Raw genomic sequence first — 17,271 nt, forward strand, 5'->3', positions numbered from 1 at the left:
AGGACAGACCCCAAAAGATTTTTTAAAGATGAGTAAAAAGCAAAAAAGAACCATTGATTCCTTCTACACAGAGAAGGAACAGGTATCCAACCCCGAGGAAGTTAACAGCAGAGAGTCAGCAGATAACAGCCTAAAGGGGAAGGATACTTGCCCCCCATCACATAACTCTCTCCTAGAAGAGACTGTTAAAAAATTAAGAGAGTTTGAAGAAAAATGGGGAAAGGAAAGAGAAGCTATGATAGAGAATAAAAAAGTTCTGAAATCTGAATTGGATAAAATAAAGAATTCACAGGAGATTCAGGGAAACAAAATTTGTGAATTAAAAAAGGTTAAAAAATCACAGGAAAGTAGGATTTCTGAATTGGAAAAGATAAAAAGCCTCAAGAAAATAGGATTTCGGAATTGGAAAAAGAAAATAATTCTCTAAAAAACAATTAGGGAAATGAAAAAATTCAATAGAGCAAAATAATTTATTTAAAAACTCAATTGGGCATATACAAAAAGAACTAAAAAATGTTAATGAAGAAAATAACTCCTTAAAAATCAGGACAGAATAGAAATGAATGATTCATTCATTCCAGAATCAGTCAAACAACACACACACACACAAAAATGAAAAGCTGCAGAATAACATCAAATACTTACTGGGAAAATCTATAGACCTGGAAAATAGATCTAAGAGAGATAATCTGAGGATCATTGTACTTCCCAAAAACTATGACCAAAAAAAGAGTATAGATTCTATTTTACAGGAAATCATCAAAGAGAACTGTCCAGAGATAATAGAAACAGAAGGGAAAATGGGCATGGAAAGAATTCATCGAACACCTTCTGAAAAAGACCCTAAAAAAAGAACTCCATGGAATATTGTGGCTAAGCTGCAGAATTACCACACAAAGGAGAAAATCTTTCAAGCAGCTAGAAAAAAACAATTCAAATATCAAGGGGCCACAATAAGGATCACTCAAGATCTGGCTGCCTCCACATTAAAAGATCGAAGGGCCTGGAACCTGATATTCCTTAAGGCAAAAGATCAAGGATTACAGCCAAGAATAAACTACCCAGCTAAGTTTAGCATTTTTCTGCATGGAGGAAGATGGAAATTCAATGAAATAGAGGAATTCCATATGTTTCTAAGGAAAAAAAAAGACTTAAAACAAAAAAATTTGATCTACATCCCCAAGACTGAAGAGAAACAGAAAAAGGTATACAGAACCCTTGAGAACAGTATCTCTTTTGTGGATATATAGGAAGTCCACATGGTTAATTTGATTTTATTGATATAAAAAAGGGGGGTGTAGTAAAGGGAAGGGGGTAGTATCAGAAAAAGGGGAAGGAGTGATAAAAAGAGGGAAACTACATCCCAGGAAGAGGCATAGAAAATTTACCGCATCTGAGGGAATTTAGAGAGGGGAAGAAATATTGTGTGAAACTTACTCTCATCAGAAGAGGCTCAAAGAGTAAATAATTGACATATTTGTTTTTCAGAGAATTCTCTCTCACCTCATTAAAAGGGGGGAGAGGAAAAGGGAAAAGGAAAAGGAGAATAAGGAAAGGGACTTGGAAGGAGGGGGCGAGGGATACTAAAAAAAAAGGGGAGGGATGCGTGTCACAAGTGGGGTCTATAAATTAAATATTGGGGAAGGGGTTCAGGGGTTCAAGAGAAAAAAGCATAATCTGGGGATAATATGATGACAGGAAATACAGAATTAGTAATTTTAACTGTAAATGTGAATGGGATGAACTCTCCCATCAAACAGAAATGGATAGCAGACTGGATTGAAAGTCAGAACCCTACAATAAGTTTTTTACAGGAAACACACTTAAATTAAGGAGATACATACAGAATAAAGGTAAAAGGTTGGAGCAGAATCTATTATGCTTCAGGAAAGCCAAAAAAGCAGGGATAGCCATCCTTATCTCAGATCAAGCAAAAGCAGAAGTTGATCTAATTAAAAGAGATAAGGAAGGAAACTATATCCTGCTAAAAAATAGCATAAACATTGAAGCCATAGCAATAATAAATATATATGCACCAAGTAGTATAGCATCTAACTTCCTAAAGGAGAAATAAAGAGAATTGGAAAAGAAATAGACAGAAAAACTATAATAGTGGGAGATCTCAACCTTGCACTCTCATATTTAGACAAATCAAACCACAAAACAAATAAGAAAGAAATTTAAAAAGTAAATAGAACATTAGAAAAACTAGGTATGATAGACCTTTGGAGAAAACTGAATGGCAATAGAAAGGAATATACTTTCTTCTCAGCAGTTCATGGATCCTATACAAAAATTGACCATATATCAGGACATAAAGATCTCAAAATTAAATGTAGGAAGGCAGAAATAATAAATGCCTTCTTCTCAGATCACAATACAATAAAAGCTACATTCAGTAAGAAGTTAGGGGTAAATAGACCAAAAGTAATTGGAAACTGAATAATCTCATCTTAAAGAATGACTGGTGAAACAGCAAATTATAGAAACAATTAATAATTTCACCCCAGATAATGACAATGATGAGACATCACACCAAAACCTGTGGGATTCAGCTAAAGCGGTAATAAGGGGAAATTTTATATCTTTATAGGCTTCTTTCAATAAAATAGAGAAAGAAAAGATTAACGAATTGGGCTTGCAACTTAAAAAGCTAGAAAAAGACCGAATTAAAACCCCCCAACCAAAAATTAAACTTGAAATATAAAAATTAAAAGAAGAAATAAATAATATTGAAAGTAAAAAAAAAAAAAAAAAAAAAAAAAAAAAAAAACTATTGAATTAATAAATAAAACCAAGAGTTGGTTTTATGAAAAAGCCAATAAAATAGATAAACCTTTGGGAAATCTGATCAGAAAAAGGAAAGAGGAAAATCAAATTGTTAGTCTTACAAATGAAAAGGGGGATCTTTCCACCAATGAAGAGGAAATTAGAGAAATAATGAGTTACTTTGCCCAACTTTATGCCAATAAATTTGATAACTTAAGTGAAATGGATGACTTTCTCCAAAAATATAAGCTTCCTAGATTAACAGAGGAGGAGACAAATTGCTTAAATAGTCCCATTTCATAAAAAGAAATAGAACAAGCTATTAAACAAAAGTCTCTCAGAACTTACTTCATGACAAGCCTCTGACTTAATGCTTGACCCAGAAAGAAATCCACAAATAATCACCAAGAGAAGACATCCTTGAAAGTCGCCAGAAAAGGTCTGTGTTTGCTCGGGGGAGGGTCTATCAGACTGGGCGCAGACTGAGAGCAGGCAGCCAGAGCAAGACAGGCAGCTCACACAGCTCAGAACGGAGGGGGAGGGGTATGATCTCTGCCGTTTCTGTGAAAAGTGCTTTTGCCCCAGTGTGGATGCTCCGTTTTGGCAGCAAGCCAGGAGCAGCGGAGAGGGTGTAAACACCGGAGGTGAAGATTAAAACCCCAGAAAGCCAGTGTCTCTCAGAGCCCGGCCACCCCCAACCCCCACCTGGACTGACTTGGTGCATTCTCAGAGCCTCAGAGCGCAGACTCAGTACAGTCATTGCTGTTCTGTTAGTGGCTCTCTGCTGCCCTACCCCCAGTCTGTAGAGGAAGCCCATTAATACCATCCAGCCCCATCCCCTGCAAAACAGACCAATTGTTTCTCTTGTCAGTTTGTTTTCTTTGATTCCTACTCTGACAAAATGGACAAAAAATTCAAAAGGGCTCTAACCATTGACAGCTTCTGTGTGGAGAGGGAGCAAACTTCAAATGCTGAGGAGAATAGGAACAGACTGTCCCCAGATGTATCCCCTGGGAGGGATATAAGCTGCTCCTCAATACAAAAGAACCTCATAGAGGAAATCAAAAAGGCTCTCACAAGAGAGCTGGAAGAGAAATGGGAAAAGGAAAGGGAAGCTTGGCAAGAGAGCCTGGAGAAGTCATCCCATGCATTCAAAGACAGAGTGGATAAAGAAATCAAATCATGAGAAACAAGATTAGTGAGCTGGAAAAGGTAAACAACTCCAAGGAAAATAGGATTAGTGAGCTGGAAAAAGAAAACAGCTCTCTAAAAAATAAAATGGATAAAATGGAAAAAAATTCCATAGAAGATAAAAACTCAATTGGACAATTACAAAGAGATATTTAAAAAAGTGAGTGAAGAAAATACATCATTGAAAATTAGACTGGAACAAGTGGAAATGAATGACTCAAGGAGAAACCAAGAGGTAGTCAAGCAAAACCAGAGAAATGAAACAATTGAAAAGAATGTCAAGTACCTTACCAGAAAGACAACAGACCTGGAAAACAGATCCAGGAGAAACAATTTGAGAATAATCAGACTCCCTGAAAAATGGGAGGAAAAAAAGAGCTTGGACACCATTTTCGAGGAAATTATCAAAGAGAACTGCCCAGACATTCTGGAAACAGAAGGTAAAATAGACATTGAAAAAATTCATCGATCACCTACTGAAAGGGACCCTAAAATCAAAACACCAAGAAATATAGTGGCCAAGTTCAAGAACCTTCAGACAAAGGAAAAGATATTGGAAGCTGCTAGAAAAAAGCAATTCAGATATGGAGGAGCCACAATAAGGATAACCCAGGATCTAGCAGCGTCCACATTAAAAGAACGCAGGGCTTGGAACGTGATATTCCGAAAGGCTAAGGAACTTGGTATGCAGCCAAGAATAACTTACCCAGCAAGAATGAGCATCGTTTTCCAGGGAAGAAGATGGACATTTAACGAAATAAATGAATTCCATCTATTTTTGATGAAAAAACCAGACCTACATAAAAGATTTGATCTTCAAATACAGAACTCATGAGATTTCTAAAAAGGTAAAAAGAAATCTTGAGAACTATACTTCTGTCAAAAAATATGTAAAGAACATAAGTACAATTTGTCTTAGAAGCTAGAGGTGGAAAGGAAATTATATCATAAAAAAGTGTAAAGTGGTGGTACTATATCTCATGAAGAGGCAAAGGTAACCTATTATATCTGAGAGAAAGAAAGGAGGGAGATGAACATAGCGTGTATCAATAGACATATTCAATTTATGGTGAAACTTCTTCCACTTCATTGAAAAGTGAAAGGGAAGGAGTAAGCTAAGGGGAAGGGAATACAGTAATTTCGAGGAAAAGGGGTAAAATAAGGGGAGGATCTTTAAGGTGGGGGAGGGATCCTAAAAAGGGAGGGCTGTGAAAAGCAAGTGGTGTTCACCAGTTTAATACTGGATAGGAGGATAAAAGGGAAGGAAAGGGGAAAAGCATAAGCAGGGGTTAATAGGATGGCAAGCAATATAGAATTAGTCCTTCTAACCATAAATGTGAATGGGGCAAACTGCCTCATAAAGAGGAAGCAGTTAGCAGACTGGATTAAAAGTCAGAATCCTACTATATGTTGTTTACAGGAAACACACCTGAAACAGGGTGAGACATTCAAACTAAAAGTAAAAGGGTGGAGCAGAATCTATTGTGCTTCAGGCAAAACCAAAAAAGCAGGTGTAGCCATCCTCATCTCAGATCAAGCAAAAACAAAAATTGATCTAATTAAAAGAGATAAGGAAGGGCATTATATCCTGCTAAAGGGCAGCTTCAATAATGAAGCAGTATCAATATTAAACATATATGCACCAAGTGGTGCAGCATCTAAATTCTTAAAAGAGAAATTAAGAGAGCTGCAAGAGGAAATAGATAGCAAAACTATAATAGCGGAAGATCTCAACCTTGCACTCTCAGAAATAGATAAATCAAACCACAAAATAAATAAGAAAGAAGTCAAAGAGGTAAATAGAACACTAGAAAAGTTTGATATGATAGATCTTTGGCGAAAAAAGTCAGAGGAAGGTGGTCTAAGTGTACCTGATTTAAAGCTATATTATAAAGCAACAGTCACCAAAACCATTTGGTATTGGCTAAGAAATAAACTAGTTGATCAGTGGCATAAGTTAGGTTCACAGGGCAAGATAGTGAATAAAAATAGCAATCTAATCTTTGACAAACCCAAAGATCCCAAATTTTGGGATAAGAATTCATTATTTGACAAAAACTGCTGGGAAAACTGGAAAGTAGTATGGCAGAAACTAGGCATGGACCCACATTTAACACCACATACTAAGATTAGATCAAAATGGGTCCAAGATTTAGGCATAAAGAACGAAATCATAAATAAATTGGAGGAACATGGGATGGTTTACCTCTCAGACTTGTGGAGGAGGAAGGAGTTTGTGTCCAAGGGAGAACTAGAGACCATTATTGATCACAAAATAGAAAATTTTGATTACACCAAATTAAAAAGTTTCTGCACAAACAAAATTAATGCAAACAAGATTAGAAGGGAATTAACAAATTGGGAAAACATTTTTACACTTAAAGGTTCTGATAAAAGCCTCATCTCCAAAATATACAGAGAATTGACTTTAATTTATAAGAAATCAAGCCATTCTCCAATTGATAAATGGTCAAAGGATATGAACAGACAATTTTCAGATGATGAAATTAAAACTATTTCCACTCATATGAAAGAGTGTTCCAAATCACTATTGATCAGAGAAATGCAAATTAAGACAACTCTGAGGTATCATTACACACCTGTCAGATTGGCTAAGATGACAGGAACAAATAACAATGAATGTTGGAGGGGCTGTGGGAAAACTAGGACACTGGTGTATTGTTGGTGGAGTTGTGAAAGAATCCAACCATTCTGGAGAGCAATCTGGAATTATGCCCAAAAAGTTATCAAAATGTGCAAACCCTTTGACCCAGCCATACTACTACTGGGCTTATACCCCAAGGAACTACTAAAGAAGGGAAAGGGACCTGTATGTGTCAAAATGTTTGTGGCAGCCCTTTTCATAGTGGCTAGAAGCTGGAAGATGAATGGATGTCCATCAATTGGAGAATGGTTGGGTAAACTATGGTATATGAATGTTATGGAATATTATTGTTCTATAAGAAATGACCAACAGGAGAAATACAGAAAGGCTTGGAGAGACTTACATTAACTGATGCTGAGTGAAACGAGCAGAACCAGAAGATCATTATACACTTCAACAATGATACTGTATGAGGATGTATGCTGATGGAAGTGGATTTCTTGAACATAGAGAAGAGCTAATCCAATTCCAATTGATTCATGATGGACAGAATCAGCTACATCCAGAAAAGGAACACTGGGAAATGAGTGTAAACTGTTATTTTTACCTTCTGAATCCAATTCTTTCTGTGCAACAAAAAATTCGGTTCTACACACATATATTGTATCTAGAATATACTGTAATATATTTAACATATATAAGACTGCTTGCCATCTGGGGGAGGGGGTTGGGGGAGGAAGGGAAAAAATCTGAATAGAATTAAGTGCAAGGGATAATGTTGTAAAAAATTACCCATGCATATTTACTGTCAAAAAAAAGTTATAATTATAAAATAAAATAAAAATTTAAAAAAAATATATAAATTAAAAAAAAAAAAAGAAAAGAAAAGAAAGCATAGGGCAAAGCCTCTTCCCAGGCCACCATATGGCAAGTAGACACGGGAGAAGCAAGCAGGCCCATTGTCCATTTATAGTCTTTATATTGCATATCACCCAAGACAGTCCATTTCAGCTACAACACTGGAACTGGGTCTGATGTCTCTGGTTTCACTGTCAGGAGGGACATTGCTGTCATCAGTGTCTGAAGGGCTGCAGACATCTGGCTGGTCCCTCTGGACTGTTGTCTGATCCTTCTCTTGGATCCCCAGGTTACAAATGTCTCTGGTGGGGATGAACTCTACCGCTGGATCTGCACCTAGGAAGGAATGTACCCAGGGCCCAACTTGGGCTTTTCCAAATGCCATCCAGGCCTTTCCACATCACACTGGAAACAAAGTTGTTGTCAAAAAGATTAACAAAAGTCAGTCTGTCACTTAGCTGCACTTTCTGTGTATGCCCGAAGTGCATTGCTAAGGTAAAAGGCAAAGAATTTTAAAATGTAAAACCAAAATAATTTAAAAGTGTAAAACTGAAATAGATTAAAAATATAAAACCAAAATAACTTTAAAATGTAAAATCAAAATAACTTAGCAAGATCAAAATACTTTGAAGATGTAAAATCAAAAATGTTTAAAAATGTAAAATCAAAAGTGTTTAAAAAGGTAAAATCAAAATTTAAAAATTGCAAGCAATCACATATATGTATTGCCACATCTTGTACATATCCTGAAATTCCCTTCTCTTGTTTAGAAGAGAAGATCTTGGGGATATAGTCTGTGCAGTAATGACTTTACTAATAGGATTCTAAGAAATGCCAATGGAATGGGCAAAGTCAAATTCAATGCAAAAACACCTAAAGGGAAAGTATTTGTAAGCCAATCCATGAACTGTCTTAAATGGGTGTGAAATTTCTACAATGAAAAAATGGTTGATCACATGTCTAGCTGCTTCTCCAGATTGGAATGAAGCCATAATGTCCATTGGTCTTAAAACATTAAATTTCAAACCATAAGGGTTTTGTGCTATAGGGAGTATGAGAGTGAAAGAAAGATAAGCTGTGTAGCCTTCTGCCATGCTCTAGCTTCCTCTTTATCACAATTTGCAAATATAAGATTCTAGCAGCCTGATTATAAATGATTTGAAGGTCCACTCTGAAAGTGGACATGTAGGGTATATTTATCTGAGCGCTTTCTCACTCGCTCTCGAAGTTCTTAAAAGAGCTGATACCTTTTCAGTGGTCTACCACTCATACAGTTAATGAAAAAAGAACACTCAGCTATATCTCTGAATTATTTTGCCTAAAAATCAAAGTTTGAGTTTCTGATACCGAATTGTACTTCAGGAGTGTGAATCAATAAAGCTGATATTGCTTTTCCTCCTGGGTCAAAGATCACACACTGTCTATTTATTCTAGTGATTAAAACAGCAATTTTCCAAACCATTCTAAACATAAACAATGTTTTATAAGTACTCATAGGGGGTTGGGAAATCAAGCCCACCTGTGGAAGTGAAAAATCCACGAGGTAAGAAAAGAGGAGTTCCAACTCTCCAAAGACTATCCTAGCAGTTTTACAAGTATAAAACTCCACTTTCTCTAACTGCAAGGTCTTATCCCTGTAAGGTTTCTTAGAAATTAACTGAACTGTATTTTTAAAATTTTTCTGATTATAGTCAATACCCCACAATTCCTTTTTGCCTTGGGGCATAAAGCCTACTCCTGTCCTTTGAAATGAAGACACAGGAGTTTTAAATGGCTTAATGGGCAGTGCTGATATTATTGCCCTTCCTTTTCCTCCTCCCCCTTCTCCCTTGGCCCATGAAGGTGGGGCTGAGGGAAGAGGAATTGGAAAATTCCCCAAAGGCTGATTTAAAATCCAACCTGAGCTTTGCACATAAAAAGAACTAAACCTGTTCTCAATGGAAGAGTAATTGATAAATTCCTTAAAACAACAATACACAAGATAAACCAACAAAATGCTAAGAAGAATTTCTACAACTTTAGTCCATGTGGTTCCTTTATATCTTTCCTTAGTTTCAGCCACTGGTTTGAACTCTTCCTGTTCTAACTGTAGTAACCTAGCTTTTTCTTCTTTATCTCAATCTGTAGTTTAACCTTCAATTCCAGCAACTCTTGCTGTGGCATTTTATACTCTATACTGTTATACATATGCATTAGCTCTAGGTTGCTCCATCTCTGAGCTATATTTAATGGGTGTGAGGATAGCCTTCTGGGAGCTTGATTACAAGCTTCCTGCTGTTCTTCAGTGGTGATCTTTGTTAAAAGATCTTCCATCTGGCTCTTTAACCTCTTTATATAAGCATTATGTTCAGCTGTGTCCTTGAGCCTGATCCCAGAGTTACCTGGGTCCATATTGCTTCTCTGTCTTCCCTCTTAAGTGGCGTTTCTACCGGATCTTTCAGAATCTTAATTCTGAATATTAAATATTTTCAAAACCTGATAATTCCTGATGCGTCCACATTGAGCGCCATTTGTAACGTGCTTTCTTGGCAGTTACAATTACTAGTCTGTCCTAGACCCACCAGAGTACCTTTGACCACTGTCCTTTGCAGTGTCAACTCCACCAGGCTCACTTCCTCTGAGGCCTTCAAAGGTCTCTGGCCATAATCTCTTGAATCTATAGCTTAATAACTGGTAGCACACTCAAGAACAGCTATGTGTAATCTTAAAAGCCTTTATTATACCTACTCACATAATGCCCTGACTGATGCCCTGACTTGTTGGTTCCCTAGTGAACACCTGGTCAGAAGACCCACATGTTCACTACTAAAAACGTTACCTCTTTTGGCTATTCATCTTGGCTTGGCCACCCAGGCTAGGGAGCCAGGGTGAAGAGCACCAGGTTAAAGAGAGTGACTGCTGCCTGCAGTGGGCTTACATAGGGCCTGTGAGGTCACACACACAACCAATCAGCGAGAGAGTTACCCATTACGAAGCAATCTCAAAATGGACAGGATCCCACCTACAAGGCAGTCCTAATATCCACAGAAATTACTTCCAAGCCTCAATGATGCGCTGTGGCGCAGCCCATTTAAAGGGCCCTTACACAACTCTCCAGGAAAAAATCCACAGGACCAGATGGATTTACATGTGAATTCTACCAAACATTTAAAGAACAATTAGCCCCAATGCTATATAAACTATTTGAAAAAATAGGGGATGAAGGAGTCCTACCAAACTCCTTTTATGACACAGACATGGTACTGATACCTAAATCAGGTCGATCGAAAACTGAGAAAGAAAATTATAGACCAATATCCTTAATGAATATTGATGCCAAAATTTTAAATAAGATATTCGCAAAAGGACTTCAGAAAATCATCCCCAGGATAATACACTATGATCAAGTAGGATTTATACCAGGAATGCAGGGCTGGTTCAATATTAGGAAAACTATTAGTATAATTGACCATATTAATAATCAAATTAATAAAAACCATATGATCATCTCAATAGATGCAGAAAAAGCATTTGACAATCCAACATCCATTCCTACTAAAAACGCTTGAGAGTATAGGAATAAAAGGACTATTCCTTAGAATAATCAGGAGCATATATTTACGAACATCAGCAAGCATAATATGCAATAGAAATAAACTGCAACCTTTCCCAGTAAGATCAGGAGTGAAATAAGTTTGCCCACTATCACCATTACTATTCAATATAGTTTTAGAAACGCTAGCCTCGGCAATAAGAGCCGAGAAAGAGATTCAAGGAATTAGAGTAGGAAATGAGGAAATCAAATTATCACTTTTCTCAGATGACATGATGGTATACTTAGAGAACCCCAAAGACTCTGCTAAAAAGCTATTAGAAATAATTCAGAATTTTAGCAAAGTTGCAGGATACAAAATAAATCCACATAAATCCTCAGCATTTTTATATATCACTAACAAAATGCAACAGCAAGAGATACAAAGAGAAATTCCATTCCAAACAAATGTTGAGAGTTTAAAGTATTTGGGAATCCATCTACCAAAGAATAATCAGGAATTAGAAGAGAAAAATTACGAAAAACTTGCCACAAAAATAAAGTCAGATTTAAATAATTGGAAAGACATTCAGTGCTCTTGGATAGGCTGAGCGAATATAATAAAGATGACAATACTCCCCAAACTAATCTATTTATTTAGTGCTATACCAATCAGACTCCCAAGAAACTATTTTAATGACCTAGAAAAAATAACAACAAAATTCATATGGAAGAATAAAAGGTCGAGAATTGCAAGGGAACTAATGAAAAAAAAGTCAGAGGAAGGTGGTCTAAGTGTACCTGATCTAAAGCTATATTATATAGAAGCAGTCACCAAAACCATTTGGTATTGGCTAAGAAATAGACCGATCAATCAGTGGAAAAGATTAGATACAAAGGACAAAAAAGGGTACATCTATAGCAATCTAGTCTTTGACAAACCCAAAGATACCAACATTAGGGGGAAAAAAAAAAATTCATTATTTGAAAAAAACTGTTGGGAAAACTGGAAATTAGTATGGCAGAAATTAGATATGGATCCACAATTAACACCATATACCAAGATAAGATCCAAATGGGTCCATGACTTAGGCATAAAGAATGAGATAATAAATAGATTAGAGAAACAGACTACCCATCAGACCTGTAGAGGAGGAAGGAATTTATGACCAGAGGAGAACTAGAGATCATTATTGACCACAAAATAGAAGATTTTGATTTCATCAAACTAAAAAGTTTCTGTACAAAAAATATTAATGAAAACAAGATTAGAAGGGAAGTAACAAATTGGGAAAATATTTTTAAAGTTAAAGGTTCTGATAAAGCTCTCATTTCCAAAATATATAGAGAATTGATCCTAATTTATAAGAAATCAAACCATTCTCAAATTGATAAATGGTCAAAGCATATGTACAGACAATTCTCAGATGATGAAATTGAAATTATATCCACTCATATGAAAGAGTGTTCCAAATCACTACTGATCAGAGAAATGCAAATTAAGACAACTCTTGAGATACCACTATACACATGTCAGATTGGCTAAGATGACAGGAACAAATAATGATGAATTTTGGAGGGGATGTGGGAAAACTGGGACACTGATACATTGTTGGTGGGGTTGTGAAAGAATCCAGCCATTCTGGAGAACAATTTGGAACTATGCCCAAAAAGTTATCAAAATGTGCATACCCTTTGATTGCTGCTATTGAGCTTATATCCCAAAGAAATACTAAAGAGCGGAAAGGGACCTGTATGTACCAAAATGTTTGTGGCAGCTCTTTTTGTAGTGGCTAGAAACTGGAAGATGAATGGATGTCCATCAATTGGAGAATGGTTGGGTAAATTATGGTATATGAATGTTATGGAATATTATTGCTCTGTAAGAAATGACAAGTAGGAGGAATACAGAGAGGCTTGGAGAAACTTACATCAACTGATGCTGAGTGAAATTAATAGAACCAGAAGATCTCTGTACACTTCAATGTTGTATGAAGATGTATTCTGATGGAAGTGGATATCTTCAACATAAAGAAGATCCAACTCACTTCCAGTTGATCATTGATGGACAGAAATAACTATACCCAGAGAAGGAACACTGGGAAGGGAATGTAAATTGTTAGCACTACTGTCTACTTACCCAGGTTACTTATACCTTCGGAATGTAATACTTAATGTGCAACAAGAAAATGGTATTTACACACATATATTGTATCTAAGTTATATTGTAACACATGTAACATGTATGTGATTGCCTGTCATCAAGGGGAGGGAGTAAAGGGAGGGAGGTAATAATTTGGAAAAATGAATACAAGGGATAATGGTATAAAAAAATTACTCATGCACATATAGTGTGAAAAATATAAATAAATAAATAAATGAATGAATAAATAAATAAATAAATAAATAATGAAAAAATAAATTTTCATAGAAGAGTCTTTCATTTGGACAAGATTTTCCAAAGTCCATTCTCCCATTTTGTGATTAAATTTTTCCCACACAGAAGTTGTGAATAAATTATCTATGCTGTTACTGAAAACATGGATTTGAAACCACTTGATTTTTAGCTTTTATATATTAGTTAGGTTAGAATAATTTTTTGTGGAATCAAACAGTTACAACTGAGTGGGAACAAGGTCTACATATCTCCTTGAATCAATGCCAATGTGCAATCTATTAGGTCAGACTCTAATCAGTTGTTATAAAAAGAAAAATCAAAATAAAACAAAGAGAATATGAACAAATGCATTTTAGGTTGAAGAAAGCATTCATATACATGGAGTAAAGGGAGTATTGAGTTTTTTATAGGAGAGAGATTTCAAGGAGAGTCATTAGCTTAGCATCTCAGAGAGAAGGAATCAGGTTGAAAGAAGTCTCAAGGAAAGATTAATTCTTTCCCTAAATTTCATTCCTATAGTTGTCTATCTACATACATTAAAATATAATTTGCTCTTTCATTTGAAGCAAAATTCCCAATTACTAGAAATGTTATAAAACCTTATAAAGAGGTGAGGAGTTAGAGATAGATATAAATGTAAGGTTAGACAGAAAATTCATTATCTTCCTAGTTAGCAGGAATTTTTCCAACTTAGTACTCATAGCAATCTTTACTGAACTCAGCTCCTTTTCATCTGAAATAAATTCCCTAATGTGAGAAAAGAGAGCATTAAGTGGATCTTAGTGACCATTATATTGTATATATGTATATATGCAAGATTTAGGCTTAAATGAGCAAATAATTGTAACAAAGCATTACAATAGAAAAAAATACATATAAGCAGCAAGAAAAATTCAAGTAAGATGGTAGAATAGTACGAAAATCAAAAGAATAAGTTCACCCAGAAAACTTTTGGTTGATCATGAAATGACCCTGAAAAAGCAAAAGAAAGCAAAAGCAAAATAAAAGACAACCATTTTGAGAGAATAAATGGGAGAAGAGAAATCCTTATTTGAATTGATGGCTCAAGAATCATGAAATTGGTCCAATATCCCCTAGTGACTTAAGTTAAATGAAACTATTTTCTTCCCTTTGTACTATCTTCACATATCTCCAGTCCTCTGCTGGATAACCTTAAATTCAAAGCAGATGCTAGTTTCTTTGTTGTTGTTAGTTGCTTTCTTTCACATCCTAATCTTTGGGGTACCATTTTGGATTTTCTAGGGAAAATCTTGGAGTAGTTTGCTATATGGGCCTGAACTCCCTACACAGCTCTGTGAAAAATCAGCCTACAGATAAGCCAAGCAGGAGGAGTCTAACAATTAAGACACAGTATCTCATCCAAGCTGTCCCACCAAGTGCCTGTATCTGGAGTTAACTGAACCAGTGAAGTAAGCAGGGGAGGAGAAAATCTCTGACCTCATCCACTAGTCATTGATCAAAGCCAGGGGAAGTCTTAGGCCAGTCTTAGCAAAATGTGGCAGAGCACTTTATCGGTTACCCCTTCCCAGCTTTCCGGCTCCCCATTTCACACCAAACAGCCTACAGTCAATGAGCCAAAGTTTTGTCTACAGTCTCAGTTTTCACTTAATGAAGGCAGAACCTCCTAGAGATCTAAGCCCCTCCCACTGGAGGAGGGGGACACCAGGATCTAAGATATAATTTGCTACCTAGTCACTTATCTCAGGGAGATTTGATGGAACTATAACCCTATTTCTCTTTGGGACCTTCTAGAAATTTGTCCATTTCTTCCTTCCTCATCTACTTAAAGTTGAAATGATTCTTTGCCTGTTACCCACTAGAAACCAAGAGAGAGTCTTCTTTTCCTGACAGATTCAAGGCCTCCTTCCTGGCACCTAGCATCTGGTATAAAAACTTCAGCTTTCAAAAGGACACTACTATTGCACTACTCCTGGGATAACACAATGATTGTGAATCAAAGAAAATTTGCAAGTGAATTAGAAAACTTAAAGACCTGTCACTAAATCATCTTATCAATAAGCATTTATTAAGTATTTGTTGTTATAAGCCTCTCTTTAAGTATTAGAGATGAAAAAAAAAAAAAAAGTATAGTCTGTTGCCAAGTGGACACTATATGGTTATGGGTGAGACAACATGCATATATATGTGTATCTGTGTATATGTGTGTGTATTCCAGATATGTAATAAATATATTACTTCAGAGGGGAAAGTGCTAACTGCTAGGATAACAAGAAAAGACTACTTCTAGAAGATGACTTTGAACTGAACGTTGAAGGAAATCAAAAATTTTGAAAGATGAGGTGGGGATATAGGGAAAGCACTTTAGGCATGGGACATATTCAGTGCCATAGGAAGGCAAAGAGTTGGAACATTATGTATAGGCCATGACTATGAAGTATAATGGAACTAATATTTAAGAAGACTAGAAATGTAAGAAAGGGCCAAGTTGTAAAGATCTAAAATTTTCATGTTCAGGAATGATCATTTGTTCAAGAGGTAATAATAAGCAGCCATTGGGGTTTAAGGAGTGGGAAGGGATTATGTGTTAAGGACTATGCTTTAGAAAAAATATGTTGGTATCTTCAAAGGATGGATTAAAGTGGGGAAGGTCTTAACTCAAGGAGATCAGTTAATGGGCCATTGAAATATTCTAAGTGATAAGAAGGACTAATCTAGTGTAGTTATATGAGTGTAAATAAAGGGATATATCTGAGAAATATTTAGGAGAAAGAAAATTATTAATTTTGGAAACTGCTTATTTAGAATAGATGAAAGTGAAAAGTTAATGAAAAGAACTGCAATAACAAACCCTTGTCATTAGGAAGATAATAGTATCTGCAATACAAATAAAAAGTTTTATTTGTAAAAAGTGAGATATGAGTTCTGTCTTGGATATGCTGAGTTTGAAATGCCTATGAGATATCTAGTTCAAAGTATCTTATAGGCAATTAATGATACAAGGCTGCAGTTCAAGAGAATGGTTGGTGTTCAATATATAGATCTAGGAGTCATCTTCATAGAGATAATTGAACCCAAGGGAATTAATGATGGCCAAGTAAGAGAATATGGAGTGAAAACAGATGATATACCAGAGCAGAATCTTGATGTAAACCCACAGTTGTTGGACATAATATTGATAAAACCTAGCAAAGTAAACTGAACAAAAAAAAGTTAGACATGTAAGAAAAGAAGTAATAGAGACCTGTGAAACTGTCCAGGGACAGGTTTTTAAAAGCATTAAATGCTTCAGAAAGGTAAAGACAGATGAGTGTAGAAAAGAAGGCTTAGATTTTGCAATTAAGAGAACATTCATAATTTTGGGGACATAGCAATTTCATTGGAATGCCAGATTACAGAGGGTTGTTATTATTAGATAGGAGAAGGAAAGAAAGTAACGATATCCAATCAAAAGGGTTTTTCAAGGAGGTTAGCTGATAAGGAGAGGAAAAGTAGACAAAAAATATTTAGCTAATATGGCAACTCAGCAAATTTTGATTTTGCTTCCATTTGTTTTTTTTTTTTTTCTTTAGAATGAGATTTTAGAATGTTTGCATGTTGTAGAAAAGGAATAAATGGATATGGAGAGATTGAAGGAAAAGAGAAAGAATGGCAGAAGGTAAAATTTGTTGAATGAGACTACAAGGAATGGAATCAAGAATAAATATCAGAGTAGCCTTGGCAAGAAGAAAAGCCATCTCATTTTATAATTTTTTATTATTATAGCTTTTTAATTACAAAACATATGCATGGGTAATTTTTCAACATTGACCCTTGCATAACTTTTTGTTTCAAATTTTCCCCTCCTTTCCCCACTCCCTTTCCTAGATAGCAGGTAGTTCAATACATGCTAAATCTGTTAAAATATATGGTAATCCACTATATGTATACGTATTTATACAGTTATCTTCCTGCACAAGA

Source organism: Sminthopsis crassicaudata, chromosome 6 (assembly GCF_048593235.1).
Source record: "Sminthopsis crassicaudata isolate SCR6 chromosome 6, ASM4859323v1, whole genome shotgun sequence".
NCBI classification, from domain to species: domain Eukaryota; kingdom Metazoa; phylum Chordata; class Mammalia; order Dasyuromorphia; family Dasyuridae; genus Sminthopsis; species Sminthopsis crassicaudata.